The sequence below is a fragment of the Prenolepis imparis genome, unplaced genomic scaffold, assembly GCF_030444845.1.
Source record: "Prenolepis imparis isolate NDT839.2.m4 unplaced genomic scaffold, iyPreImpa1.0 SCAF_12, whole genome shotgun sequence".
Taxonomy (NCBI): domain Eukaryota; kingdom Metazoa; phylum Arthropoda; class Insecta; order Hymenoptera; family Formicidae; genus Prenolepis; species Prenolepis imparis.
The window spans coordinates 4,484,119-4,502,002 of NW_028141170.1; the positions used below are offsets into that span (position 1 = coordinate 4,484,119).

The 17,884-nt window shown below is 39.5% G+C and overlaps 2 protein-coding genes across 6 annotated transcripts in view; one reads left to right on the plus strand and one right to left on the minus strand.

The window, feature by feature from the left end:
* Window positions 1–17,884, plus strand: part of Vn (membrane-bound neuregulin protein vein) — a 343,620-nt gene that overhangs the window by 112,670 nt on the left and 213,066 nt on the right. The gene's annotated exons all lie outside the window — the stretch shown is intronic.
* Window positions 1–17,884, minus strand: part of LOC145943885 (uncharacterized) — a 320,534-nt gene that overhangs the window by 67,429 nt on the left and 235,221 nt on the right. For both annotated transcript variants that reach the window (XR_014426591.1, XR_014426592.1), the window contains 2 exons: window positions 13,925–14,235; window positions 6,185–6,347 (listed from right to left, as the gene is read on the minus strand). The gene's annotated coding sequence lies outside the window, so the exon portion shown is untranslated. The remainder of the gene's footprint in view (window positions 1–6,184; window positions 6,348–13,924; window positions 14,236–17,884) is intronic.

Below are 17,884 nucleotides of genomic sequence, written 5' to 3' on the forward strand. Positions count from 1 at the left end.
ACTTTTAGAAATAATTTTTGTGTAGAATAAAATAACACACACACATGTTAATTATTACACATTTAAACGCGCACCATCATTGTATCAAATTAAGAGAATAACATTTTTTTTATATTAAAATCGCTTAATAAAATAAATAAAAATTCAAACTTGATAATTTCACTCTTAGATTGTAAGTCAACAATCAGCCAATAAGTCAAGTTGTGAATTATATGTTTAAAAAAATATTTATATACATAAATATAAAATATAAGAAGAGTAAAATATAACCCATCGATCTCAATGCGTTGAAAAAATTCTTCCCACCTTTTAGAATCGATCAGATGAGTCTTTCGCGAAAGTGATTTATTTCCCACGATCACTCATATCTGATATTAATAGTCAAACATTCCGAGGAAATGGAATCACCTGGTCCCGTCGCGCGATACGTTTGGAATCAATGTCTGCCATCAACGCCTCAACCGCAAGTTGAATTTGGGGGCCCCCTCAACCGCGAGGTTAATTTTCACTCATCGCGCACGAAAGACGTTCGATCGCAATATACCGAGAAGTTTGACGTTTATACGTGATTAGCGGCAACTACCTAAAAGTTATCAGCCTTCCGTGGCGATGTAGACAGGAAAATAATTTCGCCACGGCTAATGACTTGAGCAATGGGGTTGGTTTTCAACGCTTCGAGAATGCATTTAAATAATTTATTCGCGAAGTGTACGACGAGAATAATTGAAGAGCCCAATGATTCTCTCGCTTATATACTTCGATTAATATTATTGCGATAAACAAAGTTAACCTAACGCGATTAATATTTCTCGCAACTCGACTGTCGATACTTGATGCGATCGCGAAGGGAGAAACCCCACGGCATTTCTCGTGGGAATAAACTTGAAAACATCGTTATATATACTCGAGAAAGAACAGAAAGAAAAAAAAAAAGACAGAAACTAGCTGTGGGGTATTCGCGGCGAGCTCTCGTCGTCGCTTAATTAGTACCGGCGTACAATTAAGCGGACGCGGGAACAGCGGCACGCTTAAGTTTCAACCACGCCCCGCATCTGCGGAGATAAATTGGCGCCAATGAATGCCAATTGGTGTCCCCGCATATAGCCGTCGCAGACTGCATCATAGTAGTCGCCATGAGCGAGCTTTTGCGAGCTTCCATCGAGCATCTCAAGCCACCTCCGGCGACATCTGTGTATATCGTATGCCCCGATCCACCGCGAGATTTATTCGCGTCAGATAAACGCGAGATGCGCGCCAAGAGATACGGACGAACAGATGGGATCCCACAAACTTATTTCCGCTCGTTAAATAAAAATGAAGCGATGAGCCCGCAAATAGATGCACGCGCGACTAGCCAGAATTTTAAGTGATCGAGTTATTAAGTGATTCAATTCATTTGTTGACACAATATATATTATAATATAAATATTATAAATATATTATAATATTTATTAATATATATATGTATCACTATGCGAAATAATTATATCATAATTTATATAATTATATAGAAATAAATGTAAATTTTATTTCTTAGTGAGATCAGTGTGTATATTTATTATAATTATATATATTTTAATTCCCTCCAGAAAGAAGGCTAGATCTAATTATATTACCGCGTTTCTCCACACTGGACAGAAGACGGTAATCGCGATCGAATCATCGTCGTCCGCGATGATTAGACGTTGTCCACGAAAATTAGACAGTTTCGCATAATCGCGATAGACGTAATCGCGACAGACATGCCGACGGCCAGTGGAGAACATGTTTTCGCGTGCAACTAATAAACCTTGATAAAGTCTCTTATCCGGCAACGATGTTGTATCATGCAGCGAATACAAACGAACGAACCAACGAACGAGCTATAGGTAAGCGAGCACGCTCTCATGTGCACACCGTACTCTCTCTTCGCTTGCGTTCTTTCATTTTCCATATTTCTTTTTTCTTTTTTCTTTTTTTTTTTTTACCCTTTCGTGTTTTTCGATCCATCACACACGCGAAGCACTCGACATCGCGCGACCCGCTACATCGATCCGCTGCCCTTGCGATTGATTGGCGGTTTTTCTCGGGGTGTTTTTGACAATTGACCTTCCAATCCCTCTCCTTGCATGGACCGAGGACCGAAGTATGGTCCACGTACAGATGTAACTGACAGTGTAACTTCAAAAAGGCAAACACTAAACCAATTTCTGCCTCGAAGTCCCGTATGTATGCATGTATCGTCCATCTCTCGCTCGCATTCTCGCTATTGACAGCGGCAATATAAGAGATTCTCTCCTCCCCCCCCCCTTCACCCTCGTCTGTCTGTATTCTTCTGCTCTCTGCCGCGTGCACGCCGTTTCGTTACTTCGTTTACCGTACGTCCTCGTACCGTATATCAATCAAGCCTTCCAATTTGTCCACGTAAAGATCGATTCGTCAATCCGGAACGTAAAACCGCACGATATCTATGGGCGAAGGATCGCGACAACTCTCTTTCTATCACCCCTCCCTCCCTCCCTCTCTCTCTCCAGATATATAATAGTGAATTAAAAAAGTATGCTGCAAGAAAACTGATCGATGACTCTAATTTTGCACACGATTCCATCTTTTATAAAAAATAATTCACATATATTATTCGAATTCTCCCGGAGAATTTCCTACGTAATCATTTAAGAGGCTTTTGTTACCTTGCAAACGCAGATACTGTGATTTTTTTTGCCGTTTATTCATGTTTATCGATGTGATCCGTCATTAATCAAACATTAATATATATTTATACAAAGCAGGCGTATTGTTGCAGTAATCTAATAATGTAATTTAATTTCTCGCATGACAATAATACGATAACCGTATGATCCAATTATGTGCAAGTAGATTTTGTTCAAGCTCAGTTAAATGTGCCATTCAATTCATATCGAAATCCGGATAAATTTAAATCGCGATTATAATACTCGTTTGACAATGATGTCGGTCTAGATACATATATGTTGTGCGCGAATGTGCATTAGCGTTTCGAGCAACAAATACATCATCATTCAATACATTCATAATTTTTTCTATATCTCATTGAATTTGCAATCTCATTTTATATATCATGTCAGCGTGGGGAAAGAAGGGAAGGTAACCATGCATCCAGTATTCTTCAATTAAATGAGCGGGGTCATCGTTCGTTCGCGCCATTCTAGTTCACAAAAGCGTATTGTTGTAATTGTGGTAAACGTTATATTGTTGCCACTGTGAATGGACCGTTCTCCGTATTGTTGTGACAAAAGTATATTGTTGTTGCAATAAACGAGTTCGCGTTTGCTCTCAATTATTGTTCATATTATGGCGAATCCATCGAAGTCATAATCGCAAACGACGAGGCGTCCTCTGTGAAAGCGTATCTTCGAAAATCACTGATGCGAAATCTCCCTCTCTCCCATCCCCGCGTTTTTATTAAATAAAAATCTGCGTGCCTTTTGATTTCGCGCAATCAGCCAAAAAAAACCGATGGTACGAGGCAACATTTTTTACGTCTCGCAAAATTTAATTTTGTACGCAGCATCTCTCTCTCCATTCATTGGCGTGTCATCCCATGAGCGCGCGTTCCCATAAACGCATGCAAATTGCTACGAAGAGAGCGTAGCAGAGACCAGGCGAATTTATTACAAACTTGCAAGACTCCGCCTGCCATTAAACGCGTTACTGCCCCTCGGCGGACAATCGCGCCCGAATTTCCAAGGATGTCAAATCGTCCGGACGTTAACCCTTCCGTTGCTACGGAGCTCACCTAAAATCGCACGACGTATCGCATCCTCGGTTTAAAACGCTACAGGGTGTCCCAGAAAATTGTCGAAGAAATAGTGGAGACATTTCTTGCGAAATTTGAAGGTAGATTTTTTACTAGCATTAATTTTAATCGTAATGTCAAATTTCATTTTATTCCATTAATTTTTTTACGTAACCATGCTTTAAAAATAAATTTAGAATTCTGTATTATAATGAAGTGCGTTCTGTGTTATTTCCTTGTTATTAATATATTTCTAATAATTATTCTGTTGTATGAAATTTTATTAGCAAAATTCATATGAGACTTATTCCAAGATACTTTTATTTCTCGAGCCGGGTAATTTAATTGTCCGGCATCGGAGAAGAGAAGAGAAGGGAGAGACGGTATTTATACCCATATTCTACGAAAAACAAAATGTATTGGCTGGCAAGTTTCGTTCGGTTTCGGCTGGTAGCGCGTTGGAAAAAGCGCCCGGGCCGATTTATCGCCGCGGGCGAAGCCATGAGAAAACAGAAACAATGAAATTTTTCAACTAAGCTCGCCTGACTGGTTCGAGGGAAAGCGAGAGAAAGAAACAAAGCTTCCTCTATAAGGAAGCAAAAGAGAGAGAGAGAGAGAGAGAGAGAGAGAGAGAGAGAGAGAGAGAGAGAGAGAGAGAGAGAGAGAGAGAGAGAGAGAAAATTCACGCAGTGGACCCAGGGAGTTCGGCACGGATGCCTCTCTCGGAAATTTCGCCGAACGCTTCCGAGGGTCCGGCAGAAAGATGATAAATGTGCGGGCGCGGTCGTAACAAGCCCTCTTGAGGCGAACCCCACTTTTTAATTGCTTCGTGCTCTCCCTGTTACCGCTCGCCGGCGCGAACCCGACGCAACGGCGAAACGAAACGAAACGAAACGGGACGGAAAGTGGGCGAGATTTATCGTGTCATTGTTTATCCGCTCTCGCGAACGCGCCTCCGCTATACGCCGAACGGGGATTGCAAGTGACGTTGGATATACGTACGAACTCATCGTATACGAGTGCACATTCCGGAGGAGCTTTCGAGCTTTCCTCCCCCTTTACCCCTATCCTCGCTCCTGCGTGACACTGCGAAAGTTCCTCTCGCGTCGCGGATCTAAGGGTGTCGGTTACTTGTCGAAATTTTGCGATCGCAAGCGGGATCGCAACTTTTAGCGGCTTTAGAGAAATATGATCGATGAGTGAGAAAGGGGCAGTTTGGCTTTGGAGCTATTCATAAATCTTGATCTTCTTCAAACTATGTGCGAAGGAACAATTTATTATCATTGACCCAGAGAAAAAAAGATTCTATAAGAGTATCCCAAGTTTGAACGATTAATAAAAATATTTTATTAATCCGATGTAATTATTATTATATCAATATAATACATGATTGATATATTATAAAAAAGAGTATATATTTTAAATATATGATAAAAACTTTAATTCTCTTTGTCGAAAGTCCTGATACGCATATCTGGAAGACACATAATCATGTGGATAATTAGAGAGGTTGCTTGTAACAAATGTAACGAAATCATCGCCGTGTATTTCTCTTCGAGGATACGACGATACGCGACAAAGATAAATGGCAGCACGAGCAACCGTCGACGTAAGACACATCGATAAGGTAACTCAACGATCCATTAAGATATAGTGCCCGTATTGCGAATGGAATGTGTATTAAAGATATTTAATGTCACAAAGCGTGATGTGCAGGGAGCATTGAAACACAGTTGGCTAAACTATTAGATTCGGATAACACGGTTGCCTCGAAGAAAGAAATGGCAATTCGTCCACGCGAAAATCAAACGAATCCATTTTCAATTCGCACGCTGTAATTCGCAATTAAGAGATTAGCGCTCGACGATCTAAATACGCGGCGAGAAATGACTCTCACTATCGCGTAAGCGTCTATTAAATCGTTAATCGGATGTATAAGGGTCATCCTTCTCGGGTGAGCACTTGTGATAACGATTAGGCATATTGAGCAGGTCAAGTACTTCAATTGGTAATCCGATGATGTAACTCTAATGCAATATCCGAGAGAAAATGGCACGAATAGTTGAACGCAATGTGACAATGCGAGGGATTGATTCGAAAGGAAACACTATCCGTGATACTCTGAGTTTACTCGAGTTAATCTGTTAACTATTATCTCTGATTAGCAATTATCTAGAGAGTTTCTACAAACTTGTATAGAGAAAGAAACTTTAATTGCGCTTTGCGCTAATCAGCTTTAAGAATATTATTCTTGGAATTCCGTGCACTGAATTATTATTTCTTTTAAGTATATGATTAAATCTTGAATTATTTATATAAATAATTATGTCATGTTTATTTAAGTATGATAAAATCTTTAAATAAAGATTTTCGAGTGCTATCTAATTTTTTATACATTAAAAATCAACATTTTATACTTATTTTATTTACCTTGGCGTTATACAGGTTGCTTGCAAATGGCAGATTAATCAGACTTGCGCTTTGATGTCTATGTTTGTGGTTCAATCACTCCTTAGACCTGGTTGCATCGAAAATACGGGTTAACCGTAATTAGCGATTCACAGTCTCTCTCTCTCTTTAGATTATAGAATAACTAGAACAGAAAATAGAAAGAAGATTAAGTTAAGCGTAATTAAAGCTAAATATTATGTTTCAAATTAAATATGTAAAATTTAAATTAGTTAAATTTAAATTAAATATAGTCACGAAACAACTCTGTTCGAATTTATATTTTAAAATATTTAATTGTAAATGAAAATCATTGCTGTCACATACACAGACAGGATTAATATAAACCAGCTGTATAAATAAATATGAAATTACAATTGTGACAATAATACAATTTGTTCAAAGTATATACGAGTACATATTTTATAAAATTCCTCGTACATCGAAAATCACCGAGGAAACATTGTTGCTCCAAAGAAGTTCGCTTTCCTGCGAATAAGAGTTACGAAACATTATATGCGACATTTCGTCGACATAATTCACCGAATATACTCGCTGCCATGCGAATGATCTCGATATCGGTGGACAGGCGTTTCCAATTAGCGGGTCGAGTTGCCGGTAAACGTTCCGGCGCGGTGTTCGTTGGCACGCAATTAGAGATACCAGTAGTAGTAGTAGTAGTCGGTAGTCCCGACCTGAATAATCCGATGATGCTGCAGGGGGCCCGATACATTGTCGGGCCAGACTACTACACGCGCGTGTCGCGTGGAAAGGGGCCTCTCGTCGACTGTCATCGCGTCCACGGTCCTCGAGCGATAATTCCTCCCGTCACCACCCTCCCGTCAAGGGTAGTAATCCGACCGTTTCTCTCTCACAGCGGTTCTAGACGCACAAGAGCCTTCACGGACGACGGCGACTGTTCCGCGGAACCGCCCACGACAAGCCGCGTTATCGAGCTACCGCCACTGCCGCGCGTTTCGCATCGTGAAAGCCCGCCAGAGAGGCCTCGTCGTGTTGTCGTCGTAACAAGCGCCTCCATTAACGGTACGTTAGACGTGACACGTCGCTCGAATTTCCCAGGCAAACCCCTCTCGCGCAGCCTCTCTCTCGCGGTACGTTTGCGTTGCGTCTTACCGACACGCCGCGCTCAGCTGTTGACGTCGATTGCAGCCGCTTTGTTGTGTTTAAGGGCGCAGAACTAGTGCAAATTTGCAGTCTATTTTCTCTTAACTGTATTCTGCAGCCGAAACGAGTTTATAATTTTCAAAATTTATTTTATTAATTAAAGTAATTCAAGTAATGCGAGTTTTTTCTTCTTATTTAAAATGTTAAGTATGTATGTATGTAATCCAAAACAGCACGATAATTTGTTTGTTATGTCATTTAAAAGATAAAGAGAAATAACTAATATTTTTGTATAATAAATTTTATATATATTATATATCTATATATATTTATAGAAAAATATATAAAGTAATTATAATACAGTTATTAATAATTTTATAAAATAATTTGTGGAATAATAAACAAAAATAGGAAAGCAAATTAAGCGATTTCCAAATTCCAAATGTTTTATGTCATCTTCTCGATTCCTCGTGAGAATGAAGGGTGTCATAATTCGCAATGCCTGTATCGTGATATAAAAATGCAATTTATAGCATCGCGAAAGTGTTCGAGATTTTGCTTTAAACGTCGATAAGAATCGGGTTGTGACGCTCAACATACGATAATAAAACACATTTACGAGAGCGTTTGTATTTTACGAATACTAATAACGCGACGCTCATCGCAGCATGACATGCGATTCTTCCCGCAAAATGTTTTCTTTTAATGCCACGCTCATCGCATTTATACATAAATCACTCCTTAGAGAGGCACAATATAATTTTAAGTAGTGGTAGCCACACTTGATCAGACAATATCTATCTATCGTATAATCTCCATCCCTATGACAACAATCAAGTTTACAATATCCCGTTTTAAAAACAAATTCGAGCCAATGCAAATTGCAAACTTGATGTAATATTTAAATTACATTTAATGGTGATAGCTTTTCGATATTTTAATATTTATTATAAATATAATAAAACAAAAATGATTTTCACCGCGTGATGCATATTTACGAAATTTCTCTCCGTTTTTGTTTTTATATAATTAATTATGGTCCACGAATCTCAGAACACCCGATACATCGAGTATGCGTATATATCGTGATGTGGTTCTCTGACCGACGTACAAACCATGCCGGACAAAGTCAATACACACTAATAGCATGGCACATGGTGCATATGTGGACAGAGATGCAATTGTATTACGCCTGTATACAGATACACATACATATACGTATATAAGGAAAGAGATGCGCTTGCTATACATCCGCGTCGGTTGCCGCATCATAAACGCATCGAAGTGGATAAAGACACGACCATACCGCCAAAACCGAGAGTGAAGTTACTACTAATTTAATTGAACCTGTTTCTTTAAAGAGAGATTTAAATATTTAAAAAATATAGAGAGAGAAACGCGCGCTATATAAAGTTAGACTATATTTTTTAAATCCATTTTCGTTTGATTATTCTCTTAAAACACAGAGATGTTTAGAGAATTATTTTATAAGATGTACAGGGAGAAAATTCTACAAATTACATGAATAATATTCTTTTTTATAACATTTATCATAAAGAGCTAGTCTCTTTAAGTAATAATCTTTCAACATACTAATTATAGATACCGTCTTCTATCGGAGAAAGAGATGTCGACTATTTTAATTCTCGGTATCAATAAAATCCTCGAATATAAAAATATTCTCGCGTATAATTTTAGAAACTTTTCAACTGTTTAATTGACAACGAATGTCTAGATCCAGTGATATATCCTTAAAATTGACATGCATCGCATGCGAGCAGCTTTACGACGAAACCGATGCCCCCGCGTCCCTTTCCCAACAACAACGACGACGACGACGTCGACGTGCCTGGTTACTAACGACCGGGCTACCGGGATATACCTGTCGGACGCCGCGACGCGTCTAATTGGCGGAAAATACGACGGAGACGTCTCACCACGCGAGGCGGACGTGTCGACGTCCGGGGGCTATACCAGGAATAGACGCACGGTCGAAGGGCCATCGGTGACTCTCGAGGAAGGCCGCGGTGGCTTCCTCGCCGTTTGTCTCCGCGTGAACACGCCATCTCAGAGACGCTCGCGTCCGGCGCGATTATCGATCTCGCGCTTCCGCTTCTTCGGGACTTTGCGAAATGTCGACAAAGTTAATTATTGATTTGCTTTCTTCCTAATCTAAAGCTTATTCGCGTAAGAGCAAAGCTTTATTGCGTTCACCATTTTAATTTGAATTACAATTTGAATTAAATTTATTTCGTTTAAAAATTATCTACCTTGATTTTAATTTTGCTGGCAACGTACATTCTACCTAAATTTATTTAATTTAAATTATTAATAAAATTAAGGAAGGGGGGAGAGAATTTTATTATGCACACAATATAATTAATTACAATTATAATTATGATTAAATTCACTTAGAAGAGCCATTGGGAATTGTTATCGCGAATCGGCAGTGTATAAAGAAGTCAAGAAGTTTGCTCTGTATATAAAATGAGACTATAATATGTACTCGGGGGTATCGTTTATCTATCGCTTGCGAAAGTTTCTCATACGTTCAGTTATGTAGCGGTATACATTGATGACGATGAGATACGCGAAGTTATTAGCCGGCAACCGAGCACTAAAGTTTAATCTCACGCGACTTGATCCCCTCTCATTAGGACCGATGCATTTAAATGATGCGCGACAAGACTGCACTTGGTGCGTATAAGTCCAATTAATTTTTTTTTTATGACGGTCATTAATTCTTGGAGATGCAAACAAATTAATTATTTGAGATTCCGAAAATTAGCCGATACCGCAACGGTGGATGTCAACGAACGACGCGAAGCGGGACAAAGTTGCGAGGATGTCGCTAAGAATAGAGAGCCGTCCGTTCTGTCGCTCTATCTCTCTCTCTTCCGGGACCAGCGGTCTCGAATGCCCACCGTCAATTTATACGTGTCCAGCACGATTAAATATATTTTAGCGACTGCTTCCGGATAAGTCCTATATTTATCCGTCCACAACCACATAGACTAAATCCAGCCGAATCTTCGCTGGACGACGTTAAATCTTAATAGAAAACGTCGGATTATTAATTTAGAGAGCTGTTCGTAACGAGACAAAATTGTCTTTTTTATTCTTATTATAATATTATATAATAATGTTATAAAATTTGGAACATACTCTCTATTTTTTTCTTGCGGATTCTGATTAACCAGAGTATTTCGCGCGCTCGATATCGCGTGTTTACGAATCGCGATCGCGAATGTCGGGGGGCGCAACCTTCCCGCCTCGCTATCCAAATCGGATATCACTCCTCGGATTCCTCCGGTAAAAGCGATGTCTGAAAATGCAACAGACATCGCGCGCGGTGCACGTTCGTACAGACGCGCGCACATTCCGAGCTTCTCCTCGTGGCTTTGATGGGTCTCAGACCGCCCTTTCCCTGTAGTCTCCCTCTTGAGCGTCTCAACAACGGCGGCTTCTCGTCTAAAAACGGAACCCCATCCGCGTTTTTATCCGCTACTTGGCGTTCCCTCCTAGGTGCACTCGCGAGCACTCTTGATTCATCGATCCCGCGATCAGCGTTTCACACGGATTAAACATCAAGCGTGAAAACTCACAGATGCTCGATCAGATTAATCTCTCTCTCTCTCTCGCTTATTTCCGTATTGCGTCTTTATTTTTGTTAGGTGGAAAATCTATTTAAATTATCTTCAAGTATTGCGGACTTTAAATAGAAACTGATTCAGGAGCTGCTTTTTTATTCAAGATCGTAAATACTTTAAAAAGAAAGATAAAGAAAGAAACTGGGAATGAGTGAACTTCCTGTAGGGTTCTAGTATCTATTTAATGATGCACTTTTATGATTAATACAATTTTCTTCCTCGGAAAATTTTAGGCTCTCGCGAAGAGTTTCGTCGCAGCTCTCGCGCCAAGATTTAATGGCGAACGCGCGGTTGGCTTTGTCGGCCTTAAAGTTTGTAATTTGCATGCATTTGCTCGCGGCGTTGTGTACGCGTGTAAAAATCGCCAGGAGTTGAAATCTGCTTTTTTTGCAACACTAAAAAGGCCGTCTGGTAGGGAGGAAGAGGGATGGGAAACGTTCACCGCAACGACATATATTATGATGTACTTTAAAAGATTAAATGGTTGCGCATATATAATATTTAATAAACTAACTTTAAAAACCTCAAGAAGATTTCTTCGTAAGAAAATGAAGGATGATGAAAATAACGATAAAATTAATTTATAATTTGATTATGAATAGAAGATTACACACATGATTTGTTAAACTTGTAACTTGGTCTTGCGCGTAGACTATTATTTTTCTTTCACTCATCATCCATATAAAGTAGGTTATTTGTATCAATTATTTTATCGCCGCGGTGATAAGCTTGGCTAACTTTCCCTTACAACCAACAGCTAAACCGCAAACAATAATTTATATACACTAACGCCCATCTAAGTAATACCGGTTAATTCCTCGGCGGTTTACCCCCCAGTGGTCGCCCAGTAACCCCTGTTAACCTCTTCTCGCGATTAGCGCTATCATTAAATGGGATCGGCATCACTAAGGGATTGCGATAAAACTTAAGTGACCGTTATGGAGCGACACACGATTCGATATTATAATAATTCACAGCGGAAATGGATCATTAACAGCAGAAGTATAATGGGCAAAAAGCTAGAGGTGGATAGAGGTAGGTTGGTCGCTCGAGACCTCGAATTTCTCTCCGACGGGGAAAACGAGTCGCGTGATTCACGAACAGCAGAGCGATAAAGCGTATTCTTTCCGACGATCTTTCTAGCCCCGAGGGTTCGATCTCTCGCCTCGTTCCCGGATTGCGGAAACCCTTAACCCTTGGAGCCGCGAGGGCCAAAAGAAAGAAATAAACCTGCAGATTGGTAGAGATGCCCAGGTAGATGGTTAGAAAAGGTGCTTAACGAGTAACATGTTCTTCCTTCTTTCTCTCCAAGAAATGGCCAGTTTTCGCAACTCAGATGGGCGTAAATTAAAATTGGATTATATTCGTTAAAGCGACTCTAATTCTACATTCGAAAATGTTGTTCAAGAATTTGAGATCGCGTTAGGTATATTCATTGAATAGATCTAATTAAGTAAATATTAAAACTTAACCGAAAGAGAGAGAAAGGGAAGGTATATATTTATCACATTATATTATATATTCTTTGCTCGTAAAAATCTACAGACGTTTACGTTTACTTTTTAATCGCATTTTAGTGATATAAGCATAAATTAGGCAGACCATCGCTCTTATATATCATAATTCTTTTTTCAAGAGAATCAAAGTCACATCTATTAATGTTAAAAGTTTTCTATCATATCCACATATACACACAGATATTACATCATATCTCACATATATACTTTTCTCTTTACAAATTATCGAATAATAAGGGAACACGATTGAAACTTGAAGGCTTAAACATACATTTGTGCGTACTTCAGAATTTATGTTCACAAAGAAAAAAAAGTCTACTCGCGGAGATTTCATCTTCAATTTTTTGCTCGATAAGACAGAGAAATCCCTTTCCCATGACGCTGATCGACGAATGATCTGTTCGAAAGAGCCTTGCATCGACGACGGGGCTTTGACAATCCGGATCGTTACGCATGAGTACAAATCGATTATCGAAATGTATCGTGCACCATTGATGTATGCATATACATATATATGTCATCGCGAACTCTCTCTCTTTGTCGTAGCACGCGACCGATGCTGCGTAATGCTCGCGCTCTCAACAAGGGAATATCGTGCCGTCTGCGTGATTTAATGCGCCGCACATTCGCGTGTGCGGCGTAAGAGGATTACGGGAAGGTAAAAAACACACACGCAAAAAAAAATTAAAAAAAACAAGAAAAAATCGATGGCCGCGCTGCGGTATCCAGTATACGGCTACGGCGCGATCGCTGGATTTTCGGCGGTATCCTTTCCGCATTGAAAAATATCGCGTCTATATCAAATTCGAATTTTTAACTAACAGGGCAGATAAATAACTTGGATACGTTTGCGCGCGGATACGGATGCGCACACATACACACGCGCAATAAAATAAATTACACAAAGCGCATCGGATTTTATTCCGTCGGGCTATGTACGGAATATCTCACGCGTAGAGATTTAGACTCTTTTTTTTTTCCCCACCACTAACGAAATCCGCGCTCCTTTTTATTCGAGCGTGTATAACCTCCGCCCGGAGATATAACGCGTGATTTAGGACAGTACGGTTGCAATATGTCCATTTCAATTTCGTGTTGTACTTCGTCAAGCTGTTTGAAAAAAAATACCGCCGGCGGGGAGACATTCGATAGCACTCGTTATACGAGTTCGATCTTTCATTCGAATATCAAAAGAGAGAGGGAGAAGGGAGCCCCCTCTTCTTTTTGTTAAAATTGAACAATCGGTTAAAAGCAAAAAAAATTCTTTTGACTAAAAAAGTATTTTTGAATATTCTGATAATATAAAAATACTACAATACATATATAGCTTTATATCGTTTTATGTAATTCATTAATTATAATCATTCATTTTTTTATATTCGAAGAAGTATATACATTAATTGTTACAATAAATCTACTGAACTACTCACCTCAGTACCGAGGACTGTGAAGGGTTGAGAGTTTCAAAACCGGCAACATAAAATTGACGCACTGTAACGATGCATTCGCCATTTACGATATAGCCTTTACGATGTCGCGTCTCGACGCCTTAAGTCGCGTGCAGGATCGTCCATCCATTCGAGGGATGATCAGCGATCTTTACACGGACCCAGGGTGAAAGCACCAGCAGCCAGGATTAAAGCACGCGGTCGACCCTCGTCCTTCGGTTCGTTTGATCCGCGTCGCGTCCTTCTGGCGCCGGGCTCGATCGATCTCGTCTCTCTGTGTGATATCTCGTAAACTGTGAACAGAGGGAAGGAGCGTTTATTGTTATCCCAGGGCAAAACCCTCTCTCGGGACGAGAGGAGAAAAATATATAGCGCGGAATGACACGAGGAAGCGCCATATCGTGAATTAAGATCGCTACATGGATGTATATGTTGCATGGACGAATAAATGTATATACGTATATATACGTATATATCTTTTAATCTTGGCTAATACACTCGATTCATTTCTATCGATAAGGATAATAATGTGTATCCATATGTCATGTAAACTAATTTGCATTTAAAGGCTTCATTAGTATACACAAGATAAAAAATTATCAATTTAAATGTGAAATTACATTTATGTTATATAACGCAAGTTTTTTATAATTCCACAAGTCTTAATTGGTTGTGAGAAAATAATTATTAATATATCTTACATTTAAAAGACACATGGGGTGCACCAGAATATAAAATAAATATTATATATAGTAATATATTAGAACTGTGTGTCAGCATATATTAAAGCTGTACTACTGAAAATTCAAACTTAAGTATTTTGAGTAATAACGTTTACTATGCTATATTCTATAGGATAATTAAATTTTCTAAAAATTTACTTTTAAAGTTAAACAAGTCGAGAATGCGATGTATTAAAAATTAATATATTAAATTGAAAGAAAGATATAAAAAAGAAGAAGAAGATGCGCGCTATCGTCCGTCTCTCTATGCTCTCCCTTCTTCTCCTTATCGTCTCGAAAAACCGAGTGCATCCAAAATGCAACGCTTACAATTCCTGACCGACGTTTTCGCGATAAAGCGGGGGCGCGATGAGCACGTCAATCTTGAAAAATGGTAAATGTATGCGTGCGAGTCACGATGCCGCCACTTGTGACGAGCGCGATGGGGGCCCCTGCCAAACTTTTCCCTTCAGATTCGGAAATTCTGTGCTCCTCTTTGCCTATTTTTCCGAACGGGGAAAGGGTCCCGGCCGCGTGATTGACGAGATCGACGTTACGGTGCCGAGCATCGAGAGATGACAAACGGTTTTTGCGATATCGCGTCATCCGTTCTCACGTGGTCCTCGTGTGTTGCCCCAAAATAATCCCCTCTCGATGCGACGTGTAGTCAAAAGCATGTTAATTACTATCACGAGAAATATCGCGACAATTAACGGTGGAGATTGAAAACTTTGAATTAATCGTCGGTTATTAAACTGTTCTTTTGCGTTGACAGAAAACTATTTTTTTTTTTTTTTTTTAATATATTGATGATAATTCTTATCAGAAGTAAATGATTATCGAGATCAATTGCAATAATATACATAAATAAAGTATCGTGGAGATGAGCCGTGATAGTAAAACCAAAGATAGTGGATGTTAGAGCTAATGTGAGAAATTAGATCCTAGAGAATGTAAAATGAGAAATCAAGGGCGCCTTATCTTCATTGTAAGGGAGGATAAGCAGAGGAAGGAGTCGAGGAAGGGCAATATAAAGTAGCGAAATCTGCGAGCTGCGTTTCCTTGGGCCGGGAATAGAGCGCGTAGATAAGACGGCGAGGATAAAAGGGAGAAATATAACGGCGGAGAGACTCGGGAGAGAGATAGGCGGAACATAGTGTGGTGGCTAATTCGATGCCAGGATACGATGCGCACCAGTTATCGCGCCGCGACTTACTTCAACAAGCGAAACACGAGCGTAGGCGAGCTTTCCGCGGCTTTTCCGACGATGCGAGTTTTCATTTCGAATGACCCACATCTCTCTCTCGTAAGCTTATGCCTCTTCACTTATAATTGTTACAGAGTCACTTGGTGTATTTCGGGATTTCAGAGTTCACGGATATATTATATTTTGTGTATTATGCGATATTTCTTTTCTTTTTTTTTTTTTTAATTAGTTTGCATCGTTATCTGTTACTTTTATCTTAAGCTAACTGATATTTTAGCATTATATATTAAGAATATATATATAAGAGAAGGTTAATACTTGAGAAATCCAAGCTGAAATATCACGATTACGCAGATACGCGATGAGAAAGAGCCGCGAACGCAGTAAAATGCGGAGACGGATAGATATCGAAAGCGGAATTTATTATTTCGCGACCGAGGAACAATAAAGGGCTGTTTCGGTAGACGTAAGATATAAGGCGAGCAGTAATTGAAATTAATAACCAGAGGAGAGAGGAGAGGGTGAGACGGCCTCGCGGATCTCAACGATAATTAAATCCACCTTTTAAATCCACCGAGATAAACGCTTATCCGGCGAACGCAGGCCCATTCGCGTAAATCTCAGTCAATTGGGGAAACACGAACGAATCGCTTAGAGTATTTTTTTGGTAAGCATAAAGCGTTGCTTTAAAAATCAGATAGCAACGCGACTTAGCCGTGTTAGAATCGATTCGGTATGAAAAAACGAGAAAATTTTAACATCACCGGATTTTCTAAAGTACGAGTTCTTGACGAATAATCATATATATATTTTTAGAAGAGAAAATAATGCATATACATTTCAATTGAAATATTACTGAAATAATATTTCAAGAAAACAATTTTTTTGATGAATATCGCCCTTGTAAATTTTCTTCGTTATCTTATAGCAATAAATCGTTATTTGAAGCAACAATGAGATTTATATCGGTAATAAACGAACCCTCCGGTGTATACATGGTATATATCTCAGAATTAAATCATTCTGTTCCTTCTGCGAGAGACGTCAAATGTTCTTTCTTCGAAGAACAATGGAACTAGAACGTCTCCCTAGCAAGAAGACGACGCCATTCTCCTTCGAGCGGTCGGCTCTATTAGGAGGAAGCTCGCCTAAGTAATAATATAGACTCGCGAAGAGGTTCCTGGGCGAAGGGGGCCTCGCCCGTGGCAGTTTCCTCAAGTACTTAAGAGGTAATACAACAAGAAGCGTTAATTGATCCTTTAGAACGACTAAATTAGTCGGTAAATTTGTTTAAAAAATCTTCAACTTTTCCAAGTCTAGCATATCTTTCAAATCATAGCGCCTTCTCTTTCTCTCTCTCTTTTGCATTTTTTTCAATAATTCTGTCTAGATAAAAGAATGCAAGTAGTAACTAATTTAGTAAGCTCTTCGTTAAATTTCTACGAAACTTTAAAAGATTTTAATCTTCGTTATCCGAGATGGAATATTAAAATGTTGCTCTACTTAATCGGAAGATGTAATAATTGAAGAAGAATAATATTTTCGAATTTTTGTTAAGGAAAGAATCGATATTCCGAGTTAAATTGAAGAAACTTAACTCGGTTTCGATCGCCATATGCGAAGCCAACGTCGCTTGGCGGCTGGCCAATTTTTTGGAAGCCGACAGGACACTCTTCGCGTGTGCGATAAGTGTGCTCATGTTTCAGTCCGCGCCAATGAAAATTTCGATTCGCAAATCGCGGGTATTCGAACGAACGGAGATAGAGCGCTCGATAGTCAAGCGCTCGCAAGTATTTGCGCGAATGGCTTTATTTCGCGTTTCGGGCTTTTTTTCGGTCGGGCCGCACATCGACCGCGGATTAAACCCCCGGAAATGAACGTAGTCGACTTTGCAAATGCACTCGTGAAATGTCGAAATAACAATTCGCGCGGCGCGGAATTAAAAAATTTCCGCTGCGCCTCGAGAGCACCGTTATAGTTGCCTAAAATATACACGAAAAAAAAATGGCACGT